A 10,394-nucleotide genomic window follows, 5' to 3' on the forward strand; every position below is an offset into this window, starting at 1 on the left:
TACTACCAAATAAATAAAAAATACTAAAGTTGTATTTTTTTAAATGGAATCCCCTGTATATTACTACATTTTTAGTTTCTACGATTATAATAAAAGTAAATTTGGTTAAGATTTGCCGCATTTTAAATTTTAATGTTACCGCTGTTTGAAATATTTACGATTTTGTGAAAATGCAATATCAATTTTAATGCTTCATTTCTCTAGAGGTATTTAAGTTTTTAAAACCAAATAGTGTTCTAAAGTTTTTCTAATTACTAAGTTTTGTGTTGCAATAATGAAAATTATAGTACCTTATACAGAGTGTCTAAAAATTTATATTAAATAGTTACTAGCTTTAAATGACCATAACTTGTTTAATTTAAATGGATACCCTGTATATTTTACTTGAAACAGATGCACAATTTAATTGTCTATCAAAAATTGTATTATACCATTTTTATACGTCTTCAAGTTTTCGTAGAAATATATATGTATATATACAGGGTGTTTCAAAAAACATGTGCCATCTCTCGTGGAGAGATTCCTCACGTAAAAATAAGATTTATTTTTCATATCAACATAGGTCCGATTCTGCTTTGTTTCGCAGCTACAGGGTGTTAAAATCTTAATAATCTTTCGATTTATTATCATTTTAGTATTTTTAGTGATTGAAAAAACGAATGAAATTTTGAGTAAAAGTTACTATAAGTGTTACAGATTTTAACCCTAAAAAAGTGTCGATAAATTCATCAGGTACGTGCATATGTGCTATCACTGACTTTCTTTGTTTTGATATCAAAATTATGTAGGCTGTTTAACGCCAATTAAAAGTTATCTCTTGGTATTTTGTCGAATTCGGCCTCCTTGACGAGATAAACGCAATTTGATTACGTCATTCTATTCAGAATGTCATTTTCTATCAAATAAATTAAAAAATACCAAGGATACCAAAAATTTATTGAAAATTATTAAAAATCAAAAGTTGTATTAGTTTCCGGTGAAACAGGAAGTGAGCGAAACTAATTGATTACGTCAATCAATCCTGATGTATGTTGTATACTAACATACCAAATGTCGTTATTTTATCTGAAAAAAAAATACAAAAGTTATAGGGATAAGCAACTTTTGAAAAACACCCGGTATTATAGTTAACTAAACCAAACTAAACAGAACAAATCTTAATATTCAAATTTTTTATTTAACTACTACTAAATAAATTCCAGAGTCTCTATATAATTTCTAAAAAAAGAATAAAATATTATGTGATTGAAAAACGATTATTATCAGAAATTAAAGTCATACAACGTAATAATGAAATAAAACAATACTTTAAACGCTTGTTGCATAATAAAAAGATAATAATTTATGACGCTGATATAATGAAATTTGCAATTGCCCCTTTGTTGCTTCACCATTTAATACAGGCTTTTTAAAAAAATACTTTAAGAATTTTACAAGTTTAAAGGCTACAGCAGAATGTCATATACTGAAAGAACGAAAAAATGGTTTAGTAACCTTAGAAATGTTGATCAATGATATAGTTTTCTAATCTAAGGTAATTTGGAGTCTTGGAGAATTTGAACTCCTCCAAATAAGGTCCTATTTAAAGTTATTAACAACTAAATTTTAAACTAACTTGAAAACCAAACAATGCCTTCGACCCCCGTGACAAATTTGAGGTTATAATAAAGTAACATTTGACCTACTTCAAGTCCCTGTAGTCTTAATGCCCTCAATAGGTTATCAGTAACTAGATTTTAACAATGCCAACTAACTCCAACGTTGCTACTTTTCAAAGGCATAATTTTAGGTTATTATTAACTAGTTTACGACCTCATTTTTAGATTTCTCGCACTTTATTCCCTACAACAAATTTATTAAATATATAAGTAATAATATATAAGTTAAATATAAGTAAAATTCAACCAAATAGTGGTTAGTTTTCTGTGGTCAATGTTTTTTTCTCCTTCCTATGCTACTTGGGTAATACCTTCGCAGTTTACTCTAAAATGCTTCAATAGGCCACAAAATTACATTCGCAACAAAATCGCAAATCGCAACTCTTAAAAATTCAAACTCGCAGATAGAATTTAAAGAAGGCGTCCATTCTTCTCAAGGAGACCTAGTTTAAATTAAAAAGAAGAAGAAAAAACACTTAAGTCTCGGTGTCAACGTTTACATTAATCTAAACAGTGACACGTGTTTCGCTCATACGAGAATCATCAGACGAAATACAATTAAAGTCAATCCACACACACGTTCACGTTTTACACATTTAAACAACCAAAGCAGATAGAAGGTTATCACGGTCTTGGTTTACAAAATCAAATCGCAACCATAGTAATAGCTGGGGTAATAGTGTTTGCCTAAATTGAAACTCGCAAGTAGAAAAAATCGCAAATCCCAACTATAGTAATATTGGTTGTCTAAATTGAAACTCGTAACTAGGAAAAATCGCAGTCGCAGTTTACTGTGAGAGTTAATCGCAGGTTGCGATTGCGATTTTAAAAGCGCTGCGATTGAATCGGAGTTTGCAATTTGTTGATCATATCTAGAAATCATTATCGGTGCTATTTTAGTGGGGTAAAGTTTACCTGTTTTTATGGTATGTTTAAATTTAGGACCCACGGAATTCGTAACAGTATAGTCTCGAAAAATGTATAGTATTTCCAAATTATTTTTTAAATCTTCAGTGAAATAAGTGGAATTATTAAGTTTAGTAATAGCTAACATGCTATCAATTGTTTTTATTTTACTGGGAAGTTTATACCGAGGTTTATACTTAAAATTAGTACTTATATGCTACTCTTAAAGTGGGCTCCCATAGATTAACTCTCAGACTAGTGGACTTTATCCAAGTACCTGTTGAATGATCGCTCTTGAGATGAAAAAGGGCATTAGTGTTCTTTGTTAGAAAAAATCTCAATTCTTTCAAATAAAATCTAAAAAATTAAAGCAAAAAAAATTGGATTAAATAATACTACATTGTCACAGTCATGTTGATGGTTTATTTATAATTTATATTCGTTTTTCAAAATTGAATTTAAAAAAAAAATAATCTCTGATTAAAGATATCACATTACAATTAATTTTATAAATAATTTGGCGCATTTTATGATCGTTTCAAGTTCCAATTTCGGATTTCCATATGCTTTACTTATTTTAACTTAACACAGCTTTTCGGTCAGATGTATTACTGTCCGAAACGTTGTGTAAGATAAAATATTATATTTAAGAATAATTCAAACTCAGAGAACCTACGATATATTAGAAAATTTATTAACAAATGTAGCAAATGTATTAGTACAGCCACACAAACAGGTAGATAAACATTTTCACCCTGGACATGAAATCCAGTAAATTAGATAGGGTGTTAAATGCTTTACCTATAAGCACTTTGTAAATCAGGCAGACACAAGATCTTACATGTGTTACGCACGGTAAGCACACATGGACGATACACATATCTATTAAGCTAACAGCTGTCGCTATACCGGGTGCGTGCGTCTCAAAAGTGGCTCACCCCTATATATATAACTTTTTTATTTTTTCAGATAAAAAACGAGATTTAGTAAGTTAGTATACGATATAAATTAGGATTGATTGACGTATTCAATTGTTTTTAGTTACTTAGTTACTTCCTGTTTTACCGGAAATGACTGCGACTTTTGATTTTTAAATGGCACCCTCGGTATTTTTTTTACTTTATTCGATAGAAAATGACATTCTAAATAGAATGACATATCATATGTCAACTTTTGACATATGCGCTCAAAAACAAATTGAATTTTAAATAATTTCAATCTAGAGAAAAACATTAGACGATCAAATCTATTTTTCCAAAGCTCTTTGGTTAAAAATCAGTGTTTTTAACACCCATGACACACTAAATTGAAATTTAAAATATGATTTTTTTAAAGCGAAGATGTAAAATGTTGACATATGTTATATCAATCTATTCAGAGTGTCATTTTCTATCGAATAACGTAAAAATATACTGAGGGTGGCATTTAAAAATCAAAAGTTGTCATTTCTGGTGAAACAGGAAGTGACCAAAAACAATTGAATACGTCATATAACATACCAAATCTCGTTTTTTTTACCTCAGAAAATAAAAAAGTTATAGGGGTGAACCACTTCTGAGACGCACCCGGTATAATTTTATAGTATAGTAACAGTCAAATTTAAAATGTACGCAAATAAACTGAAGTAAATAGAATAATTTTTATTTTTGTTTTGTTTTGCTCATTTTAATACTACAAATAAGTGTAGTTTACTAGCTATGTATTAGAGTTCAGTACTGGGAATTCACCGGTTCTTTTGAGACATCAAAGAACCGGGACTCAAAATTATTAATTCCCGGTTCTTTCGGTACTTTCGGGACTCGATAATAACAATTAAAAACATATTTTTGTTACGTGCGAAGTACGAAAGACTTTTGATACTTTCAAACGGTCGAAATCAAACTCTTCTAAATAAGAAGGCAACGGCCTAGCTACGTTGAAACACCGGTTCCCATTAGAACACCGAAGTTAAGCGACGTAAGGCGATACTGGTGGATGGACGGGTGACCGGTCCGAAACTCTGTATCGTGCTGTGTGCTGTTGTCCAAGGAAAAAGTGTAAAATCTATTGAAAGTAGATCATTCATTGCCGGCTCATTCACGCCGGCGCCAGTTCGAGGCCGGATGAGATCGGATATCTCGTGAGTAAGAGTTAATTTAGACACTTCCTAAGTCGGTAGGTCACTGACCATGATATGGCCGAGGACCGCGGTTCGGATTCCGCGTAAACAAAGTAGGCTCCGTCCAGATTAGCCCTGGCAGCAAAAAGGAGACGTTAACTGAAATCTTTACTTTTCTTTACTTTTTCTTCTAAATAAGTTGTGATGCTATCTCTGCTTCTTACTTCTGAAGTTATTTTGAAGTTTCTATAATGTTTATTAGCAATTATTGAAGTTTAAATATGTTATTCTATTATTTAGTATAATATTGCTGAATGTATTAGTTATATTTTTTTGTGTTATGTTTTTATAGGCATTTGCATCATTAATTAAAAATGTTATTTTTTTTTCAAATTTAGTTAAGTTGGTTTCGAGGTTGGTTGATGTTGTTTGATGTAATTTTTAAGCTACATGCGTGTTTTCTTTTTATTTTCACATATGTTCATGTTTACTTTCTCAGGACTTAATAATTTTATATTATTTTCATTTGAAACTATATACTCAATTTTTTTTATCGGTTTTATCGGTTTATCGGAAATTCCCGGTTCCGAAAAACAGCTCCGGTTCAGGAAACCCTACTATGTATAATTCAACCATCGAATTATGAAACTACCATATAAAATAGGTATAGAAGTAAAATTCAAGCTATTATATTTTTAATGAGAAAGTTGACAAACGAACGTAATAATTTAAAGTTACACTATGCACTGTAAAAAAGAGCGAAGAGTCCCATTATGAAAGGGAACGATGAATTTGCAGTTTTAATTAACTTAGATTTAGCTTCTAAACCGGAGTTCTAAACAAATAATTAAAACTCTGAAATTATTCCACTGTATCCTTCTCCATTTTTGAAAGAAAATGTGGAGTTAAAGGAATTGTTCTAAATAACTTGTTTTTTTTATCTTTTTTTAACTATCGAGAGTACATTATTTGTAATTTGTTTATTGTATTTAACGGTGTATTTATCAAATTACTTTTGATATTTACGAGGATATTTACTTTCTGTTTGTATGTTTTACTGACTCCGTATTTTATCTCAATTTAACTTCAAAACACAAACGTAAACATAAGGTGTTTATTAGATCTTATAATGGCTCGGCAATGCTATATTATCTACTTCAATCTCTGCACAATCTCTGTCATACTAAGGTTTATTCAAGTTTATTGAGACGGTTAGGAATTTGTTTCCATAACCTATCTCAATCACGATCACTCACAATCAACATCATTTTTAAGAATAATTCTGTAACCGTTGGTTGGGGAAATTTGGGAAAATTCGTTAGTAAAACTTTCTATATGATATACTTAAATCAGGGTGCCCCAATATTCCGTGGACATAGAACTACTACGTATTTTTAGAATCAAAATACGTTTGATACCCCTACCAGGTGCGTCTCAAAAGTGGCTCAGCCCTATAACTTTTTTATTTTTTCAGATAAAAAACGAAATTTGGTATGTTAGTATATGACATAAATTAGGATTGATTGACGTATTCAATTGTTTTCGGTCACTTACTGTTTCACCGTAAATGACCTCGGTATTTTTTTACTTTAATCGATAGAAAATAACACTCTGAATAGAATGACATATCATATGTCAACTTTTAACATTTTTGCATACGGTTTATTTGAAATTATAACTTGTGGTTCGGAACGAAAATTTGACTCGAAATAAGTGTGTGGTATCAAATTATTCGTAAAAAAATGCTTTTTCCAAATATGCTAACAAGCCACCCTCGTTCCACTTGAAAAAATTGAGATATGATTAAAAATACGATTTGAACATTTTCTAACTGGCCAGGACAAGACACTAAAAACATTAGACGATCAAATCTATTTTTCCAAGGCTTCTTGATTAAGAATTAGTGTTTTTAATATAGCCATGGCACTCTAGATTGAATTTTAAAATACAATTTTTTATTAAGCGAGAATATCAAAAGTTGACATATGATATATCATTCTATCCAGAATGCCATTTTCTATCGAATAAAGTAAAAAAATACCGAGGGTGCCGTTTAAAAATCAAAAGTTGTAGTCATTTCCGGTGAAACAGGAAGCGACCAGAAACAATTGAATACATCAGTCAATCCTAATTTATGTCATATACTGACATACCAAATCTCGTTTTTTTTAATCTGAAAAAATAAAAAAGTTATAGGGGGTGAGCCACTTTTGAGACGCACCCGATATACAAAAGTGCTTCATTAAAAAATAAACATATTTCTCGAGATATTTTAAGAACCGTTATTCCAATTTGAATGAGATTTGGGGTGTCTATGTTTTGCTAAGTGCTTTAACATTTGACTTTAAACACAAAAGTTAAGAAAAAGTACGGGAAGGAATAAATATTATTTTATTTAAAAAAAAACGGTATGTGTTTATACAAAACAAACAAGAACTAGATTACATTTTTTCAGTTTTATACAGTTTTTTTCACAATATTTTGAAGTAATCACTTGTCAGTCAAATTTTAAATATATTAATTTCCTGCTATGCGGTCCAGGTAAAACTGGAACAAAAGTTATTTCTTTGTAAAATAAAATAACTACTTTGAAATTAAAATGACAGACACATATATCACTGTCAAGGATCTTGTCGTTGGACAGACTATACTAGACTTACATAATTTTAAAAATTATAATTTATAGAAGCGCAAAAAATGTAGGTACACGTAAAATCTTAGAAAAGAATCTTTTTCGCAATTCTGTAAATTAATCATTTTAGATAGGCATAGAGAACGTCTTGCTAGCTAAAATTTAACTACCATTCATAAGATTTTGCAAGACGCAATCAGTTTTGATTATTCTAGAGATTGGATGTTCTTCAAATAATATCACTTCAATAAAAGCTCATTTTTTGAATATGCAGTTGTTGAAAAACGTTTATTCAAACATAACAACAAACTAAACATAAACTTTAAACATTAACTAAAAAAAATCTTAAAATATAAATTTTCCATGTGTGTTCTCAGAATTATACAGGGTGTCCCAGAAATAAGTGCAAGTATTTTTACTGGTAGTATAGTGCAACCCCAGAAACACGCCTATGAGGTTTTTTTCACCAAAAAAATTGAAAATTCGAAATTTTTTGAAACGTTTTTGGATTTTTTTTTAGTTTTTAGTTAAAAAACATAATTTCTTGATAATATGGCAACATAGGTATTAGATTAAATTTACAAGAAAGAAAATCCAGAAAAGATTCAGTGGTTCTCAAAATTTTAGCCAAAAATATTTTTTTTGGAAATTTTCAAAGTAAAATAACTCCGTTATTTGGGACTTATTTGAAAAACGATAAAGAGACAATATCTGTCTTTTATCGAGATCTACCACCCATTAAAATATTTGCACTTATTTCTGGGACACCCTGTATAGTTACAATTACATGTGTATTATATTATAATTTCGAAAAAATTTTGTGATTTTTGTCTGTTTGTGAGAATAAAAAATATGTCGCAATAAAATGTAAAAAAGCTGGAATAATCGTGCATGTAAATTCTACGTGTAATTAGTACAATATGATAAAAAAAAACGGCGTCAGCGATGGCTATGTCATAAAGATGGCTGTCATTTTATATCACTGATCGTCATTTCCAAGCCAACTGGACACCATTCTTTTTTGGATCATACGGTATAATCTGAAGAAAATATACATATTTTTTTTAAATAAGAACTGTTGAAAATTTGAAAGTTACAGGAAATATATTTATGTAAACTTTATAAAGAAAGATGATTAAGTTTTAAACTAAATACACTAATACCTATTAGTGGTAAAAATTTCCATTCCACTGCATTACGTATCAGTAAGTACATAACAAAAGGTATAGCAATAATGAATAGAATATTCTAATTGGTTATTTCCACTCTATATACCTATATTATTAAAAATTTTAAATAATTTAAACATATAAATATTCCATTAGATATGAACCACTAATACTAATTCCGCGACCAATACAGCTAGTACAAAAATGTCTAAATCATAGAAATTGTAATATTGATTTATATGTAAAAGCAAATAACAAGTTTGAGCGACCTTCAAAGTTCCACATCGTAATGCGAGTTTATACGAACTATAGGAATAAATGGTTAAAAGGTATACATTTGGTTTTGATGTATTTATGAAATATTAAAAACACTATGGATAATAACGATATAGATAAATAAAATATAATTATTATTATAAGATGTTTTATTTGTATTCTGTATATGTATATTCTATTCTTCATTTTACAAGTAAATAAAAAGATTAAGAGATTTGGTACAACATAAATTAGGATTGATTGATGTATTCAATTGTTTTCGGTCACTTCCTGTTTCACCGGAAATGACTACAAACTACAACTTTTGACTGTTAAACGGTATATTTGACTTTTGACGGTATATTTTTACTTTATTGGATAGAAAATGACACTCTGAATAGAATGACAATCATCAATCAAATTTTGACATATTCGCTTAAAAAAATCGTATTTTAAATTTCAATCTAGAGTGGCTATGTTAAAGTCACTAATTTTTAATCAAGGAGCCTTGGAAAAATAGATTTGATCGTCTAATGTTTTTAGTGTTTTTTCCGGGCCGGTTAAAAGATGGCCAAATCGTATTTTTAATCATATCTCAATTTTTTTCAACAGGAACGAAGATGGCTCATTAGCATATTTGGAAAAAGCATTTTTTACAAATAATTTGGTACCACACATTGGATATTTTGAGTCAAATTGTCGTTATGAACCGCTTGTTACAATTTCAAATAAACCATATGCGAAAATGTCAAAAGTTGACATGTGATATGTCATTCAATTCAGAGTATCACTTTCTATGGAATAAAGTAAAAAATGATCCACTTTTGAGACGCACCCGGTATACCGGATGCATCCAAACTCACCCCCTATAACTTTTTTATTTTTTCAGATAAAAAAACGAGATTTGGTATGTTAGTATATGACACGAATTAGGATTGATTGGTGTATTCAATTGTTTTTAGTCACTTCCTGTTTCACCGGGTATTTTTTTATACTTTATTCGATAGAAAATAACATTCTGAATAGAATGACATATCATATGTCAACTTTTGACATTCTCGCTTAATAAAAAATTATATTTTAAAATTCAATCTAGACTGCCATGGCTATGTTAAAAACACTAATTCTTCATCAAGGAGCCTTGGAAAAATAGATTTGATCGTCTAATGTTTTAATGGTTTGTCCTGGCCAGTTAGAAAATTCTCAAATCGTATTTTTAATCATAACTCAATTTTTTCAAATAGAACAAGGGTGGATCGCTCAATTAGCATATTTGGAAAAAGCATTTTTTTACGAATAATTTGATACCACACTTGATATTTCAAACCGACCGAAAGTGACCGAAAACAATTGAATACGTTAATCAATCCTAATTTATGTCATATACTAAAATACCAAATTTCGTTTTTTTAACTAAAAAAATAAGAAAATTATAGGGGTGAGCCACTTTTGAGACGCGCCCGGTATTATGGACTTTTGATAATTAAATTTCCCGAATTCTAGTAAAAATAAAACAATAGTTCAACCTTAAATTCCCGCCTTTTAACTCAACCTAACTGTTGCATGGAGATTTCTAAAATTAGAGATGAGACATAACATTTCTATATAATTAGTGGCATATTTAAAGATTGAAATTGTTTAAATTAAAACAAATACGTTTATTCATGAATTTTATA

The 10,394-nt window shown here is 29.5% G+C and overlaps 1 protein-coding gene across 3 annotated transcripts in view; it reads right to left on the bottom strand.

Moving 5' to 3' along the window:
* LOC115890583 (AF4/FMR2 family member 4-like) overlaps nt 1-10,394 on the bottom strand; it is a 298,633-nt gene that overhangs the window by 215,907 nt on the left and 72,332 nt on the right. The gene's annotated exons all lie outside the window — the stretch shown is intronic.

Source organism: Sitophilus oryzae, unplaced genomic scaffold, assembly GCF_002938485.1.
Source record: "Sitophilus oryzae breed Bouriz unplaced genomic scaffold, Soryzae_2.0 scaffold_888_pilon_pilon, whole genome shotgun sequence".
Classification (NCBI taxonomy): Eukaryota; Metazoa; Arthropoda; class Insecta; order Coleoptera; family Curculionidae; genus Sitophilus; species Sitophilus oryzae.